Source organism: Paroedura picta, chromosome 1, assembly GCF_049243985.1.
Source record: "Paroedura picta isolate Pp20150507F chromosome 1, Ppicta_v3.0, whole genome shotgun sequence".
Lineage (NCBI taxonomy): Eukaryota > Metazoa > Chordata > Lepidosauria > Squamata > Gekkonidae > Paroedura > Paroedura picta.
In genome coordinates, this window is record NC_135369.1 from 12,588,338 (window position 1) to 12,604,677 (window position 16,340).

Below are 16,340 nucleotides of genomic sequence, written 5' to 3' on the forward strand. Positions count from 1 at the left end.
ACTCGTGGCACGTAATAGGTTGAATCACTGGGGGCCCCCAGCCCAAAGGACCAGGGAGGGGGGGATGTGGAAGACCTCGGCCTGCGACTCTGGAGGAGACAGTACCGACCATAACGGGTCAAAGCTCTGATCCAGTAGATGGCAGGTTCATGTTTTGGGGAAAGGGTGTGGCTCGGTGGGATGGCTTCTCTTTGGCATGCAGAAAGTCCATTGTTCAGTCCCCGGCATCTCCAGTTAGAAAGGACCAGGTGATGTGGAAAACCTCTGCCTGAATCTCTGGAGAGATGCTGACAGTCCGAGTAGAGGCCTTGGGGCAGGGGGCAGGAAACAGGAATGGGAAGGCGACCATAAGCCGCTCTGAGCCTCCTTCGGGTAGGGAAAAGCGGCATATAAGAACCAACTCTTCTTCTTCTTCTTCTCTGTGGTGGAACATCTGCTTGGCATGCAGAAGGTCCCCGGTTCAATCCCCGGCACGTCCAGTGATTTGGAAGACCTTCCTTCTGAGGTACTGGAGAGATCCTGCTACTCAGAGTAGAGGCCAAGCTCCGTGGCAGAGCATCTGCTTGGCACCTGGAAGGTCCCAGGTTCAATCCCCGGCTTCTCCTGTTTTAAAAATATTGAAGTAGGAGGTGACACAAGAGACCTCTGCCAGCCTGGGACAGGAGAGTAGCTGCCTGTCTGAGCAGGCAACGCTGACTTTGGTTGGCCAAGAGTCTGATTCCATAGAAGAGAGTTGTGTACATCTGTGCAGCTTGCTCATTTCCTCTTTGCTATGTCGGCTGCAGTTTCTTTAAAAAAAATTATTTGGGGAGGATCAGGCAAATCCACCTTTTCCAGTGTTGGAGCCTTATATGCTATTAAAGCAGGGGTAGTCAAACTGCGGCCCTCCAGATGTCCATGGACTACAATTCCCATGAGCCCCTGCCAGCAATTGCTGGCAGGGGCTCATGGGAATTGTAGTCCATGGACATCTGGAGGACCACAGGTCGACTACTCCTGCTATTAAAGGATTGATCAGGGATAGTCAAACTGCGGCCCTCCAGATGTCCATGGACTACAATTCCCATCAGCCCCTGCCAGCGAATGCTGGCAGGGGCTCATGGGAATTGTAATCCATGGACATCTGGAGGGCCGCAGTTTGACTACCCCTGGGATAGATGATGATGAAGATAAAGATAAAATCGCTGGAACCAAAACTCCCCTAAGCGCACAGAGGCAAGGACAGTTAAAGCACTCTTCACATGCTCAAAAATGCTTGGAATATAGTCGGATTTTGGCTGCAGTCGATTTCTGATTCCCGGTTCCTCCTCCTCCTCCTCCTTTTCCCATTTTTATTTCTGGGCCCCCCCTCTCTAGCGGAAGTCTCGGGGAGGCTCACAACAGATAAAACCTCGTACAAGATGAAACCGTTTGCATTTAAAGCAGCCTGTTTAATGCCACATTAAAACAAAGCCCAACAAGGTGTGGGAGTGGAGGAATCAGAGTTTCACCCCAGCTTAGATGGGAGAGAGGGGGAGTGGAGGGAGGCAGGAGGCTCACTGAGATACCACTGAGTGCTTGGCCTCCATCGTATTCCCGGCGGAAGAGTGCTGTTTTGCAGGCCCTTCAGAACACCAAAAAGGGCCCGGATCTCAGCTGGCAAATTGTTCTACCAGGCTGGAGCAGGGGTGGAAAAGGCCTTGGGTCTGGTCAAGGCCAGGCGTGCTCCTCTGGGGCTGGGTGACCTGGGGCCAGGCACTGTGCCCTCAGAGCTCTTTCAGTCGCACCAACCTCGCAGGGTGTTTGTTGTGGGGAGAAGAAGGGGAGACGTTTGACTCTCCAAAGGAGTCTCAAACGGCTTCCCTTCCCTTTCTGTCCCCCACAACAGACGCCCCCTGCGAGATAGGTGGAGCTGAGAGGGCTCCGAGAGAACTGCTCTATCTGGACTGCGACTGGCCCAAGGTCACCCAGCTGGCTGCATAGGGAGGAGGAGTGGGGCATCAAACCCGATTCTCCAGATGAGAGGCTGCTGCGCTTAACCACAATACCATGCTGACTACCAGGCTGAATCTGTCTCACCGTGCCGGAGGTTGTGATGCGAACGTAGCATTTCCGGAAACAGCAGAGTCTGGTGACACCTTTAAGACCAGCGCAGTTTTATTTGGGGTTCCAGCTTTTGTGGGCACACACCCGCTTCTGCAGAGACCTTGAAAGAATGCCTCCAAAAGTGCAAAAATAGTCCCCTTATAAAGCATCATCAAGACAGTCATGAGTAATAGCCATGCAATGCTATAACTCTGTATACCAGGGGTAGTCAAACTGCGGCCCTCCAGATGTCCATGGACTACAATTCCCATGAGCCCCTGCCAGCAAATGCTGGCAGGGGCTCATGGGAATTGTAGTCCATGGACATCTGGAGGGCCGCAGTTTGACTACCCCTGCTGTCTACAGTAATGCAACAGGTGTAATACAAAAAAAAAATCAGGCAAAAGTCCAACAGGTTAGGCCCAGTTGAAGTCCAAACGTGGGCCTCGTAGCCCCCTGTTTTCGCAGGGCGGATTCTACAGCGGACCCAACAGGACGAATATAATATTATCAACTTCTTCCAGGGAATAAATTTAAAAAATCGACTTGGGAGAATTCTCTAAAAAGGGAACTAATTTTAGTACATCGTATGGGACTTTTTCGAGCTGCACCCAGCCTGCTCGGTGGTTCAGGGAAGGAAGCGACAACGAGCTCCTTGAGATTTCTGGGATTTCCCATTTACTGTCAACCCCAGTTTTTGTTGGGTTGTTGCAGTTCTTAAGACAAGCAGACGGGCCTGAAATTCTGCCCTTTCTCGCTGGCGTCGCCCGGCTTCCTTGCAATTCCACCCCCTTGGCCCCGGTAGGTTTTGGGGCTTGGCCCTGCGGGTGCCAGCTGGGGCCTTGCCACGGCTGTACCCTCATCGATTCAGATCACGGCGAGGGATTGCGGGGCCAGGCGGCGAAGCCCGGCAGCTCCTGCTCGCTGGTTGCGTCAGGCTGGCACTTTCGGGGAGTGACTTCTCATGGGGCGTGGTCCGGCACGGCCGTGGCAGCGCCCGCCTTGCCGGGCCACTTACCCAAGCAGGTCAGGGCATGCTAACCCTGGCCCAGCCCTGGTGGGGTGACACAATCCGGTTTGGAGAACTGGGGCACGAAGAGAAGAAAGGAGGGTACAACCCACTGCTCCCGGCCACTCAGCTACTCCCGGCCACTCGGCTGACACTGGCTGGGCAGGTGGGTGGGTGGCAGGCTTCTCCCTGCCCTTGACCACTTCCTTGCTTGTTCAAGCGACATTGCTGAGCAGATTGGGTCTCTTGGGTCCGAGGTCCCCGATGTGGTGCCTGTGAGCGCCATGTCACTGACTAACACCTTCTGGGGTGTCCACCAAGCGCGTTAGAGAGTGGGCGGGGCTTTTGTCCAGCAAGGTTTCTGACTGACTGTTGGAGCTTTGGTTGACTGTGCAGATTTTTTCGGAAATGTCGCTTAGGTAGCGGCTGCCACCGCAGGACAAGGATCTGTGCCACGTGGCGGAAGCTCAGCTGCGGAGATCATTTTGCGGCTGGCTCCGCCTCCCGTGGCAGCCATTTTGTTGCTCCACTCACTATGCCGTGTCGGAATGCCCACTGTGCCCGCGGACTCAGAATGGTTGGAGACGCCAGGCCTAGGCGATATCCAAGCTGAGTTCCTGCCAAGGCCAGGCCTGGGGCTGTGCGGCTGGGAGAACAAAGAATCCACAGCGAGCGGCTGAGATTCAGCTTTTGAGCCCAGCTCTGTTGGGGCTCCTGGAACACTTTTGGACAGTGAGGTTTGGAATCTTGGAAGAGCACTCTGCGCATGCTCCGTGGTCCTTTCTTTGGAATGGGCACTTAAGAAAATTCCCCAGCAATTTCAGCTCTTTTGGGCTGTCCCTTGTCCCTAAATGTAGTGTGTGTGTGGGGAGGGGGAGATTTTTCAACTCAACCCACTGAAACAGGTAAAACACCTTAATGTTGTTTTAAAAGGATCACATAAGTAAATGAGGTTCATCCTTGTGCGCTCCCAGGCTGAAAATCCTGAGCTTTGGAACAAGAGTGGGGGCTTAGATCTGGCAAAAAGCGATGACCACTGCATCGCGGAACCTCCATGATTAAAGACAGTATACCAGATGCAGGGGGCAGGTAAGAGCAAATAACAAATACAGCTACCTCGTGGAGCCTCCATATTCAGAGGCAGTGCACCTGCTGCAAGCGGCAAGTGACAGGACTGGTGTCATCACTTTGTTCCAGTTGGAAGCTCATGAGCAGAGACGTAGCCACGCTTTTCACTTGTTATTGGATTTATAGCAGGGGCAGTCAACCTGTGGTCCTCCAGATGTTCGTGGACTACAATTCCCATGAGCCCCAGCAGGGGCTCATGGGAATTCTAGTCCATGAACATCTGAAGGACCACAGGTTGACGACCCCTGATTTATAGGACCGCCCCTCTCGGCCTCACCATCCTCCCCACATCCGGTACGGTGCCTCTGAACGTGGAAGCTCTGCTTCGGATGGTACACTGCATCTGAACGTGGAAGCTCTTGTTTCAGAGGGTGGCTGTTGGAGGCACAGCACCAAGCTGCTTGCTCAGATCTGGCTGTTTCGATCCCTCCCTCCCTCCCTCCTTGCTGCAAACCCTGTCCGTCCGTGTATCTGGCTCGGAGGCAAGGCCTTCCCCAGCGGTGTGCAACCTCCAGATAAACCGTCACCAGCCTTGGCCTTTTCCAAGGGAAGCCCAGGAGCTTATCTCCCGCGGGGAGGGTGGAACGAGGGCCCTCCAGTCCCAGCAGAGAGCACGGCCAAGAGGGGGGTGGCGGAGAGGCGCACGGAGGGCAGGGTGCAGCGTGACCCGGGGTGTGGGCGTCGCCCGCTTTTGAGGTGGGAATCTGCACTCAGAGAGCGAGGCGTCCGGGTGCCAGGCTGCTTTCAGATCTGCGGCGCTCGACGGGGAGCAGAGGCAGGCAGAGGGGAAGTGAGGTAACCTTGGGGGCACCTACGACAAATGGGGGGGCACAGCATATTCGGGGTGAGGCCTGGGGGTGGGGGACATCCTGCCAAGTGGCCGTGCCGAGCGAGGTCACCTGTGCCAGGGATTCGTGCCCGCGTGAAAGGCAGCCGAGGAAGAGGCCCTGAGCTCAGGTACGGGCCGTCCCCGGGTGGCTTGGCGCAAAGGGCACCCCCCGTTTCCGAGGCCGATGTTCAGCCGGCGATCACCCTTTGCTGGCACCGTGGCGCGGCCAGGTCCCTGAGGCTGCCTGGCAAGGCCTTTCTGCCCCCGTAGTCGGGCTTGGGGTTTGAAGGGGGTATGTGTGCACGGTTTCCTACCGATTAAGCAATCTCGAGATCCAGCATGTGGGATTCTTGTCCAAGCCTGATGCGTTTCCCCTTTCCTGGGACAGGAAACTGTAGCCGTGAGGATCTCGAGGCAAAATAGCAGAGGTGGTTGGCCGTTGCCTCCCTTGGCAGGCCGATGCTGAACTTCCTGGAGGGTCCCCCATCCAGATGCTGACCGAGGCTGGCCCTGCTAAGCTTCTGAGACACGAAGAGATTCTGTGAAGGCAAAGGGGTGGCAGGTGACAGTAGATGAGCAATTGGGATTTGAGTGTCGTGCATCGTGCAGGGGGTTGGACTAGATGACCCAGGAGGTCCCTTCCAAATCTATGATTCTATCTCTATAAGAGATTGGTCCACCCAGGTCAGGAAGAACAGCTTTGCCTATTCTTTCCAAGGCGTGGTTAAGAGGCGACCGGCTTTCCGTCCCTCTGTTTGGTGATCCCTCTCTGGTTTGCATCATACGGTTTCCGACCGTGCTTATCTTTAAAGAAAACAGGATGGTTCGCAGAAGCCCACGCTGAGGTTCTCTCCTGAAAGTCCGTCCAGTCTCTAGGTATGGCTGGTAGTTTTCCTTCCCTCCCACTTTGCTTTTTTCGTACCCGAAACGCCAACTCTTGCTTCCCCTCTGCAGCCTATAAAGATTCACCTTTGCTTAACGGCGGGCATCAAGCAAGAACCAGGCAACAGGTGTGGTCGTCCCAGGGGCAGTGTCAAAGCTCAGGTTTTATAGCTCTGAACTGGTATGGCTGCTAAAAATGCCAGCATCTAATTTGGAATTAAGAACACCCACATGTTCCTAGTCCTCAGCGAGTTCAGGAGAAACAAGCAAACCTGGAGGGGCTTTTTGGCCATTTGTGTTTTCACATCTGCCTCTGCCATGAACCCCATGTGGCTCTCCCTGTCTTCCCAAACCTCCTTCCCTCTCCAGCGCTCCAGGCTTCGGCAAAAGACAGATCGCAGAATCCAGATTATTATTATTATAATATTAAATTTGTATTGCAGATGGGTAGGAGAAAAGGGGACAAAGCTGAGAACAAGTGATTTGCTCAACCAGGGGTAGTCAAACTGCGGCCCTCCAGATGTCCATGGACTACAATTCCCAGGAGCCCCTGCCAGCGAATGCTGGCAGGGGCTCCTGGGAATTGTAGTCCATGGACATCTGGAGGGCCGCAGTTTGACTACCCCTGGCTCAAGCCCATTTTAGCGAATTTGGATCAGGAACGTCCTGGATTGTGGCTCCGTCTCTTTCCTCCCACATCTAGAATGCCCAAGCAGGATACAGTAGATCCAAGTTCAAATCTCTCCTCTGCCGTGAAGGTTGCTTGGTGGCTGTCAATCTCTGCCTCACCTGCAGCACAGGGCTGTTTTGAAGGTAAAACGGAACGGAGAACCTTCCTTGGAGGAGGAGCAGGATCCTAATCGACTGGATAGATAGATTGGCCAGGAGCCGTCAGGACCGTCCCGTCAAAAGCTGGAATGATTTAGCGAAGTGTTCTAGGTAGGGTTTGCTGTTGGCTTTTGGGATGATGGAGGGAAAGGAGGTTTTTCCTCCCCCCCCCAAACGCTGGCAGGCCATGGCAACTGCCCCACAAAGTCTTGCTCCACACAGCCCCACAAATGGGACCCCGCTCGACCAGCTCCCCTCTCTGAAATCTTGAGCCCCAGATTAGCCATGCATCCATGTGCCAAAAATAATTTAGCAGGACAAAGTAACCCCAAGATAGCCGGAACCCTTGCCGGGTTGTACCAGAAGGGAAATGTCGCCCGTTCGATGAACCTTCTGAATTAGATCGAGGGTTCCTCTGGGAAATTTGCACAGAGGCCTTCCCCTGCTGGTTTGCTCTTGTCGTCTGGTATTTTGAGCTAGACTGCCTCAGTCTATGGAGGTTTAACGTAGCTCGAGTGGCCAGTAACAACCTTTCCCATCAGGCTGAGGTTAGAAGGCATGATGAATGTGTTTTAGGAGACATGGATTGTTCAAAATCCGTTGTCTGCACACCTACTATAGCCAGATTGGTGTAGTGGTTAGGAGTGCGGACTTGTAATCTGGCATGCCAGGTTCGATTCTGCGCTCCCCCACATGCAACCAGCTGGGTGACCTTGGGCTCGCCACGGAGCTGATAAAACTGTTCTGACCGGGCAGTGATATCAGGGCTCTCTCAGCCTCCCCTCCCTCACAGGGTGTCTGTTGTGGGGAGAGGAAAGGGAAGGCGATTGTAAGCCGCTTTGAGCCTCCTTCGGGTAGGGAAAAGCGGCATATAAGAACCAACTCTTCTCCTTCTTCTCCTTCTCTTTCTCCTTCTCCTTCTTCTTCTTCTTCTTCTTCTCCTCCTCCTTCTCCTTCTCCTTCTCCTTCTCCTTCTCCTTCTCCTCCTCCTCCTCCTCCTCCTCCTCCTCCTCCTCCTCCTCCTCCTCCTCCTCCTCCTTCTCCTTCTCCTTCTCCTTCTCCTTCTCCTCCTCCTCCTCCTCCTCCTCCTCCTCCTCCTCCTCCTTCTCCTTCTCCCTCTCCCTCTCCCTCTCCCTCTCCCTCTCCCTCTCCCTCTCCCTCTCCCTCTCCCTCTCCCTCTCCCTCTCCCTCTCCCTCTCCCTCTCCCTCTCCCTCTCCTTCTCCTCCTCCTTCTTCTTCTAAAAGCCTGGGGTCCCTCTCCACTTTGGCAAAACTATTCATGATGATGGGGTACCTTGAAGTCATCTGCTTCTCTCTGTTGAGGCTTATAGAAAGCAAAGAGGTTTTTTTAAGGTTTTTTTTTTAAACAAGCAGGCATTTTCCTGTTTGAACAAGGGGTGCGCTCTTTTGTTCCAAACTCTCTCTGAGTCCGCCAATATGAGAAATAATTCTAGGCGCTTGTGAGCTCACAGTGCCGAGAAAGAGCCTGCCTGCTGCCACTCTGCACGATTCCCCCTGCTGCACGCTTGAGTCCTTCCAATTAGCTTCTGCCAGACTCTGCCAGTCTTCGATAGCTCCTAGCAAATGGATACATCAAGGCACAAGTCTGCCCCATCTCTTCTGTGGAGCATCAAGTCTTTTCCCCTCAAACGAGGCTTTCCATCACGTCTCTGCACGAGTCCCTGCGTTAGCCTTATCTCCTTCCAATCCTATGGGCCTTGGTTTATGAAATACAGGGAAATTGGGTCTTTTGAAGACAGGTACCTTTATAATCTAGAAGGTAACCTCTTTCAGGTGTTTAAATCAGGGGTAGTCAAACTGTGGCCCTCCAGATGTCCATGGACTACAATTCCCATGAGCCCCAGCGAACGCGACATCTGGAGGGCCACAGTTTGACTACCCCTGGTTTAAACAAAGCTAACTTTTATAGGGATGCTGGATTCGGGGGGGGGGAGGGAGAAAGGGGCAGTGAAATCTACTGGATAGAAGATAGATGAAACAGAGTGGAGGGATTGCAAGCCAGTTTTTAAGTGGCTGCCAGTTCACGGGCTGCTGCTTGGACCAGATTCTGTGTCGCCTGATCTCGTTCGGGTCAGGACCCAGCGGCCCCCTGTGGCCGACGCACCCTGCGCCTCTTTGGGCTCTCTACCCATGTCAAGCAGGGTTCCCATCACTCCGGAAACCCGCCCTTGAATCGTAGAGCTTCAAGGTGCTCTTTCCAGTCAAGAAAGAGCAAAACTCTTTGTTTTTGAGCATTCCGTCTTTGAGCATTCCCCCCCCCCCCCAAACAACTTTATTTTTAAAAAGCTGTCTTGCAAACAGGAACGCCTGTGTCACGTTTCAGAGAACACCACTCCTGAGGTGTTGTGGGGGTGTTGTGGGGGTTGGACTAGATGGCCTGTGTGACCCCTTCCAACTCTATGATTCTATGATCCTGTGTTGAGCAGGGGGTTGAACTAGATGGCCTGTATGGCCCCTTCCAACTCTATGGTTCTATGATTCTATCTGCAGTTCTGCCATGGTATGGAATCCATTCTGTGCTGGGCTGTTCCTGTGCCACTGGGCAGAGGAGGCAGCCTGGTCTGGGGCCATTTCAGATGGGAGAGGCGGTGTTCCTATAGGGCGTCGAGTCAGGCAGATCCCACAGTGGATAATGAGGAGGAGGAGGAGGAGAAGAGCAGGAGAAGCCAGAAGGGAGTCAGTTGTCCCCCCCCAGTAACGCTGAGGACTAGTAACATGTGACTCTTCTGCATTCCACAGGCGTGTGTGTTTGTATTAGCCCATTTCTCGTGCTGTTCCCACGCTGTTTCACGTTGCCGTAGACCAGGGGTACTCAAACTGCAGCCCTCCAGATGTCCATGGACTACGATTCCCATGAGCCCCTGCCAGCGAATGCTGGCAGGGGCTCATGGGAATTGTAGTCCATGGACATCTGGAGGGCCGCAGTTTGGCTACCCTTGCACGAGTGGCCAAACTGCGGCTACAGTTCCCATGAGGCCCTGCTAGGGGGGATGAGAAACCCCATTATTAAAATCGAAATGGACTATATTCGGCCACGGAAGCCAAAAATGGGTCTGGTTTTACGTGGTTCTCGGCTCAGATTCACCCACCTGGAATGTCTGCCAATTGGTGAGCCTGACACTCAGACCCCTGTTATTAATTCTGTAAGCGCTGCCTATATAATAAAGATTTCATTTTTTTTAGTTTGTTGGAGCTTTTGATGCACATTGGGAGCTTTTTGGGTTGAGCCAGCATGGCGTATGGTTAGGAGTTTCGTCTACTAATCCAGTGACCTGGGTTTGATTCCCCACTCCTCTACCAGCTGGGTAACCTTGGGCTGGTCACAATCCTGTTAGAGCTGTTCTCAGAGAACAGTTCTGCCTGAGCTCTCTCAGTCCCACCTACCTCCTCGGGGGTCTGCTACGGGAAGCAGAAGGCGCTTTGTGAAAAGCGGGGCATAAAACCCAACTCTTCTTCTTGTTTCCCCCCTCTTCTGTCTGCCTTGGCTGATGAGGTTTTCTCCACCCAGCAGCCCCCCCTACCCCTCTGTATGGCATTAATTTTTAAGCCAATACGCTTTTGAACTGGTGTGTGAAATTCGGTGAGCCCGAGTTTCCAGACTCCTCGGCATCTTTGTCCACAGCCGATCTGGTGGCCCGATCTGCAAAGGGGCTGGCATCTGGGCCCCTCCCTTCCTCTGGGAACTCGCTGGCAGCCATGGCACAGCCAGGCGGCGTCGGTGTGGTTTGCAGCCCTCGTTCTTGTTCCCCTCCCAGCCCCGTTTAGCTGGCGGGCTGGGTAGTTCGCACTGTGCCAGGGTCGTCCTGACCCAGGGGAGAGGCCCTCTGTACCAGGGGCTGTTCCCAGAGCCTGCCTGAGCACGCCACTTTCCCACCCACAGCCTGACTGGCACCTCCTGAGTGCTGCCTTAGTCCCTTTCCTTCGGGCCTGCCTTGCGTCAGAGGGATTTATGGGCATTGGGCAAAGATGCCCGGCTGCTTAGGGACCTGCCTGTAACCGGTGCCTAGGCTGTGCCATCTCGGTGTTGTGGTTAAGAGCGGTAGCTTCGAATCTGGTTTGATTCCCTGCTCCTCCGCGTGCAGCCAGCTGCGTGAACTTGGGCTAGTCACAGCCCTGATAGTGCTGTTCTCCTAGAGCAGTCCTCTCAGAGCTGTCTTGTCGTTATCTACCTCCCGGGGTGTCTGTTGTGGGGAGAGGAAGGTAAGGCGATAGAGAGCCACTTGGGGACTCCTCAGGGTAGTGAAAAGTGGGGTATAAAAGCCTTCTTCATCCTTGGCAGTTCTTTTCAGAATCAGACGGAGCTGGAAGAGACCCCAAAGGGCCATCTAGTCCAGCCCCACACTTTCTTGGGGACTTAAAAACCACACCCTCCTGACAGGGGCTCATCCAATCTCCTCCTCAAAACGTCCAATGAAGGAGTCTCCACCACCCTCCGAGCCAGCCTATTCCATCGACGGGCTGTCCTCCCTGTCAGAAAATACTTCCCAATTTTTAAGTTGAACTTCCTTTCCCATCATTTGAACCCACGGCTATCTCTAACCCTGCAGGAAACCAGTTGCCCCCCCCCCTTCAACGGGCCTTTGCCGTAGTTAAACACGGCGATCCCCCTTTCCCCTCCTCTTCTTCAAGCGACACATGCCCAGCTCTCTCGACCTCTCTTCGTAAGGCCTGAGTTCCAATCCCTCCACCATCCTAGTCGTCCTTCTAGATCAGGGGTAGTCAAACTGCGGCCCTCCAGATGTCCGTGGACTACAATTCCCAGGAGCCCCTGCCAGCATTCGCTGGCAGGGGCTCCTGGGAATTGTAGTCCACGGACATCTGGAGGGCCGCAGTTTGACTACCCCTGTTCTAGATTGTTATTATCCTTCTTGAAGTTTTGGCGCCCAGAACTGGACACAAAATCCTGAATGCGGCCCAGCCACTGTGGGATGGAGCGTTGTTGTAATTCCCATGCTCTTGTTTCTGTGCTCCTAGCGATGCAGTCTTGTATTGCATTGCCTTAATGTGCACCTCAATTTTGTTTTGTGGTGTGCATCCAACTATTAGGATTCTCCCGCCAGACGGACGTGTGACTTGGTCTCTGTTTCTTTTTAATTCCCGATCCCCCTTTGCCCTCGTGGGATTCCATTGTTCGGATCTTTTGGCTTAAACCCAGGAGACACAGCGGTTTAGCAGGTAGAGCTAAGCACCTGGGAGTCCCGAGTTCAAATTCTTGCTGAAACTCGAAGGCTGGCCTTAGATCAGCGTCTCTCTTTCCGGGCTCACGGTAGCTTCTGCCGCCGTGAGTTTCTTGCTCTTTAAGGTACCTCCGAACTCTCTTTCAAAGCGATATGTCCTGGTGGGCGTCTGGTTTCTGGTGCGCATGGCCCGCGCATGAACACTGCACACTCTTTGACAGCCTTCTACTTCCGAGGTATGCTCTGAACTGTCGCTAACACCCTGGGAGGTAGCTCAGGTTTTGAGAGCGTGGTTTTCAGTCCACGGAGGGTATTTTAAATCCCTGGAACAAATGCGGGTGGAGCGAACCGGCTTGGCTGGGAAAGAGCTTTCATCACCGTGCGCTAAAGGGTGAACTTTGCAGCAAGTTACTTGATAGGAGCCGAAAACGCATTTGTATTTTGATCTGTGAAACCCTGGAAGGGATGGGTGGGAAGAAACAGTGAGTTTAATTTGGCTCTCTAGAGAGCTCATCCTACCTGTCCTCCAAACGTGGTTCATCTCTGTTCCGGTGTCTCTTCTCATGATGCCTGTGAGGCAGGTTACTCTGAGAGGGAGGGACTCGGGTAGAGATGTACAGAAGGTCCTCGGTTCAATCCCCAGCATCTCCACTTAAAGATTCAGGCTGTAAAGGTAAAGGTAAAGGTATCCCCTGTGCAAGCACCGAGTCATGTCTGACCCTTGGGGTGACGCCCTCTAGCGTTTTCATGGCAGACTCAATACGGGGTGGTTTGCCAGTGCCTTCCCCAGTCATGACCGTTTACCCCCCAGCAGCAAGCTGGGTACTCATTTTACCGACCTCGGAAGGAGGGAAGGCTGAGTCAACCTTGTGCCGGCTGCTGGGATTGAACTCCCAGCCTCATGGGCAAAGCTTTCAGACGGCTGCCTTACCACTCTGCGCCACAAGAGGCTCTAATTCAGGCTGTAGGGCATGCAAAAGGCCTTCACGTGAGACCCTGGAGGGCCACAGCGAGTGTGTGACTCAGTGGTAAAGCTGGAATGGCATGTAGAAGGTCTCTGATTCAAACCATTATCTCCAGTTAAACTGGACCAAGCAGAAGGTGATGTGAAGGACCCTGGAGAGCTGCTGCCCATCGGAGTGGACAGAAAGCTGGGGTGTACATAGATGAAATGCTTTTGGCTGCTTCTGTGCCAGCTTGCTGGGCGACCTTGAACCTGTTGTGTCCTCTCAGCTAGCCTACCTTATAGGGTTGTTGTGAGGATTAAACCGAGATGAGAAAAAGGCTGTAAGTTGCTCCTGATGTTCTTATGAGGGGAAGGCCTCGGCCTCCCTGCCCTGTTGCTGGCCCTGCAGAGGGACTGGCTGGCCCCTGTGTGAGGCAGGAGGCTGGGCTGGAGGGACCCTCCCTGGTCTGACCCAGCAGGGCTCTCCTGTGTCCTTATGAGGGGAAGGCCTCGGCCTCCCTGCCCTGTGGCTGGCCCTGCAGAGGGACTGGCTGGCCCCTGGGTGAGGCAGGAGGCTGGACTGGAGGGACCCTCCCTGGTCTGACCCAGCAGGGCTCTCCTGTGTCCTTATGAGGGGAAGGCCTCGGCCTCCCTGCCCTGTTGCTGGCCCTGCAGAGGGACTGGCTGGCCCCTGGGTGAGGCAGGAGGCTGGACTGGATAGACCATCCATGGTCTGACCCAGCAGGGCTCTCCTGTGTCCTTATTAGGGGAAGGCCTCGGCCTCCCTGCCCTGTTGCTGGCCCTGCAGAGGGACTGGCTGGCCCCTGGGTGAGGCAGGAGGCTGGACTGGAGGGACCCTCCCTGGTCTGACCCAGCAGGGCTCTCCTGTGTCCTTATGAGGGGAAGGCCTTGGCCTCCCTGCCCTGTTGCTGGCCCTGCAGAGGGACTGGCTGGCCCCTGTGTGAGGCAGAAGGCTGGACTGGAGGGACCCTCCCTGGTCTGACCCAGCAGGGCTCTCCTGTGTCCTTATGAGGGGAAGGCCTCGGCCTCCCTGCCCTGTTGCTGGTGCTGCAGAGGGACTGGCTGGCCCCTGGGTGAGGCAGGAGGCTGGACTGGAGGGACCCTCCCTGGTCTGACCCAGCAGGGCTCTCCTGTGTCCTTATGAGGGGAAGGCCTTGGCCTCCCTGCCCTGTTGCTGGCCCTGCAGAGGGACTGGCTGGCCCCTGTGTGAGGCAGAAGGCTGGACTGGAGGGACCCTCCCTGGTCTGACCCAGCAGGGCTCTCCTGTGTCCTTATGAGGGGAAGGCCTCGGCCTCCCTGCCCTGTTGCTGGTGCTGCAGAGGGACTGGCTGGCCCCTGGGTGAGGCAGGAGGCTGGACTGGAGGGACCCTCCCTGGTCTGACCCAGCAGGTCTCTCCTGTGTCCTTATGAGGGGAAGGCCTCGGCCTCCCTGCCCTGTTGCTGGCCCTGCAGAGGGACTGGCTGGCCCCTGGGTGAGGCAGGAGGCTGGACTGGAGGGACCCTCCCTGGTCTGACCCAGCAGGGCTCTCCTGTGTCCTTATGAGGGGAAGGCCTCGGCCTCTCTGCCCTGTGGCTGGCCCTGCAGAGGGACTGGCTGGCCCCTGTGTGAGGCAGGAGGCTGGACTGGAGGGACCCTCCCTGGTCTGACCCAGCAGGTCTCTCCTGTGTCCTTATGAGGGGAAGGCCTCGGCCTCCCTGCCCTGTTGCTGGTGCTGCAGAGGGACTGGCTGGCCCCTGGGTGAGGCAGGAGGCTGGACTGGAGGGACCCTCCCTGGTCTGACCCAGCAGGGCTCTCCTGTGTCCTTATGAGGGGAAGGCCTCGGCCTCTCTGCCCTGTGGCTGGCCCTGCAGAGGGACTGGCTGGCCCCTGTGTGAGGCAGGAGGCTGGACTGGAGGGACCCTCCCTGGTCTGACCCAGCAGGGCTCTCCTGTGTCCTTATGAGGGGAAGGCCTCGGCCTCCCTGCCCTGTTGCTGGCCCTGGAGAGGGATTGGCTGGCCCCTGTGTGAGGCAGGAGGCTGGACTAGATGGACCCTCCCTGGTCTGACCCAGCAGGGGTGTTTTTATATCTTTATACTAGCTGTGAGGATCAAACAAGGGTTGGAGAACTGTGGGCGTTGCCCTTGAACTCTTTTTTGGGAGGGGGGAAACGGGGTTTAAATTGTAATGGGGACATTTGGTAACGGCAGCTTCTCTGCTCTCCTCTCCGCGCTGAGCTCTGCCTGACAAATTTCCCCCGTGCTCTTGACCCAAGCGACTGGAGTTTCGTTCTCTTTTGCATCTGGTCACCTTCATGCTCTGGGTTTCCAGTAAATGCGCCACCTCAGCGCCTAAAGATGTGTCTTTCGTCTTTCTTCTCTGCCCCCCCCCCACACCTTTCCACCTTATCTTGTCAGGATCTTCCCCCCACAACTGCAGGGGTGGAAAATCCCCCTCCCCCACACCCCGCATGGGTAGTTCAGCCCCGTTGTTGCATCCGGCCTGAAGCCGGCGCCGAATTTTGTCAGGTCTGCGGTCGAAAGCTTGGGTGTTGCCCCCAGCCCGACCCGGAACCCGCTTTGAGGGTCTGCTGGTTGCAGTCCACAAGTCCCGGGAGGGCCCTCTGCGCATGTTCAGAGACCTTCTTGATTCTTATACAGGTGAAAACAGGAATGTGGTTGGGATATTCTCCCCCCCCCCAAACATGCACAAGCTGTTCAGTTGCTAAAGGGGTTTTCTGTGGGTTGGCTCTGCAAAGGCTTCTCTGCTGTTGCTTTTCAGGCCCAAGAAGACGCTTGTTTGTTGGCCAAAGGGACGCTAGAGACTCATTTCCCCTAAGATGGGTCAGCAGTTTATGAAAACGAGCGTCACCAGGATGTGAGCGGTCAGACAGGGCCTTCATTGAAGCTGTCATGTGCACATGCGCCCATTTCCATGCATACATGTACATTAGGGTAAAAGTGGCACCTGCGGCTTGTCGAATTCAGGAGGTCCCCAACACGGTGCCCATGGGCTCCTAGTGTTTTAGGAAATGCGTGGGGCCAGCCAAGCTTCTGATTCTCCAGCTGGGCAGATGATTGCATGGCAGTTAGGCGCAGGAAACACATAATAATATAAAAATATATAGCCAAGTAGGTACAACGGTTATGCAGCCAGATCGGGCAATCTGCTTGACTACTGATATCTAAGTCTCCCATCGACTCATTTGCAGCTGGGGAGAGTTCAAAGAGCTCCGTCACATCTCCCTGGAAAGCACAATGCTGACGTTCCCGTGACAGGTGGAAAATAGTTTGGTGGGGTACTTTGCCCCATTTACACCACAGGCCTGCACATCTGCCAAAACCTGTTCATATTCTGTTGGCTGTCTTCCCCACCTGCCCTGGCAAGTCAAATCCTATAGGCCTTGCATTGGGGCTTATCCGGTTCTGGATATCAGGTAGAACTGATTTCATCCGGG

At 54.9% G+C, this 16,340-nt stretch overlaps 1 protein-coding gene across 5 annotated transcripts in view; it reads left to right on the plus strand.

Moving 5' to 3' along the window:
* ZBTB7B (zinc finger and BTB domain containing 7B) overlaps positions 1–16,340 on the plus strand; it is a 55,172-nt gene that overhangs the window by 19,510 nt on the left and 19,322 nt on the right. The window contains exon 1 of one of the 5 annotated variants that reach the window (XM_077321993.1): positions 4,791–4,996. The exons of the other annotated variants lie outside the window; for them this stretch is intronic. The gene's annotated coding sequence lies outside the window, so the exon portion shown is untranslated. Of the gene's footprint in view, positions 1–4,790; positions 4,997–16,340 lie in introns of those variants that run through there. 5 annotated transcript variants of the gene reach the window in all.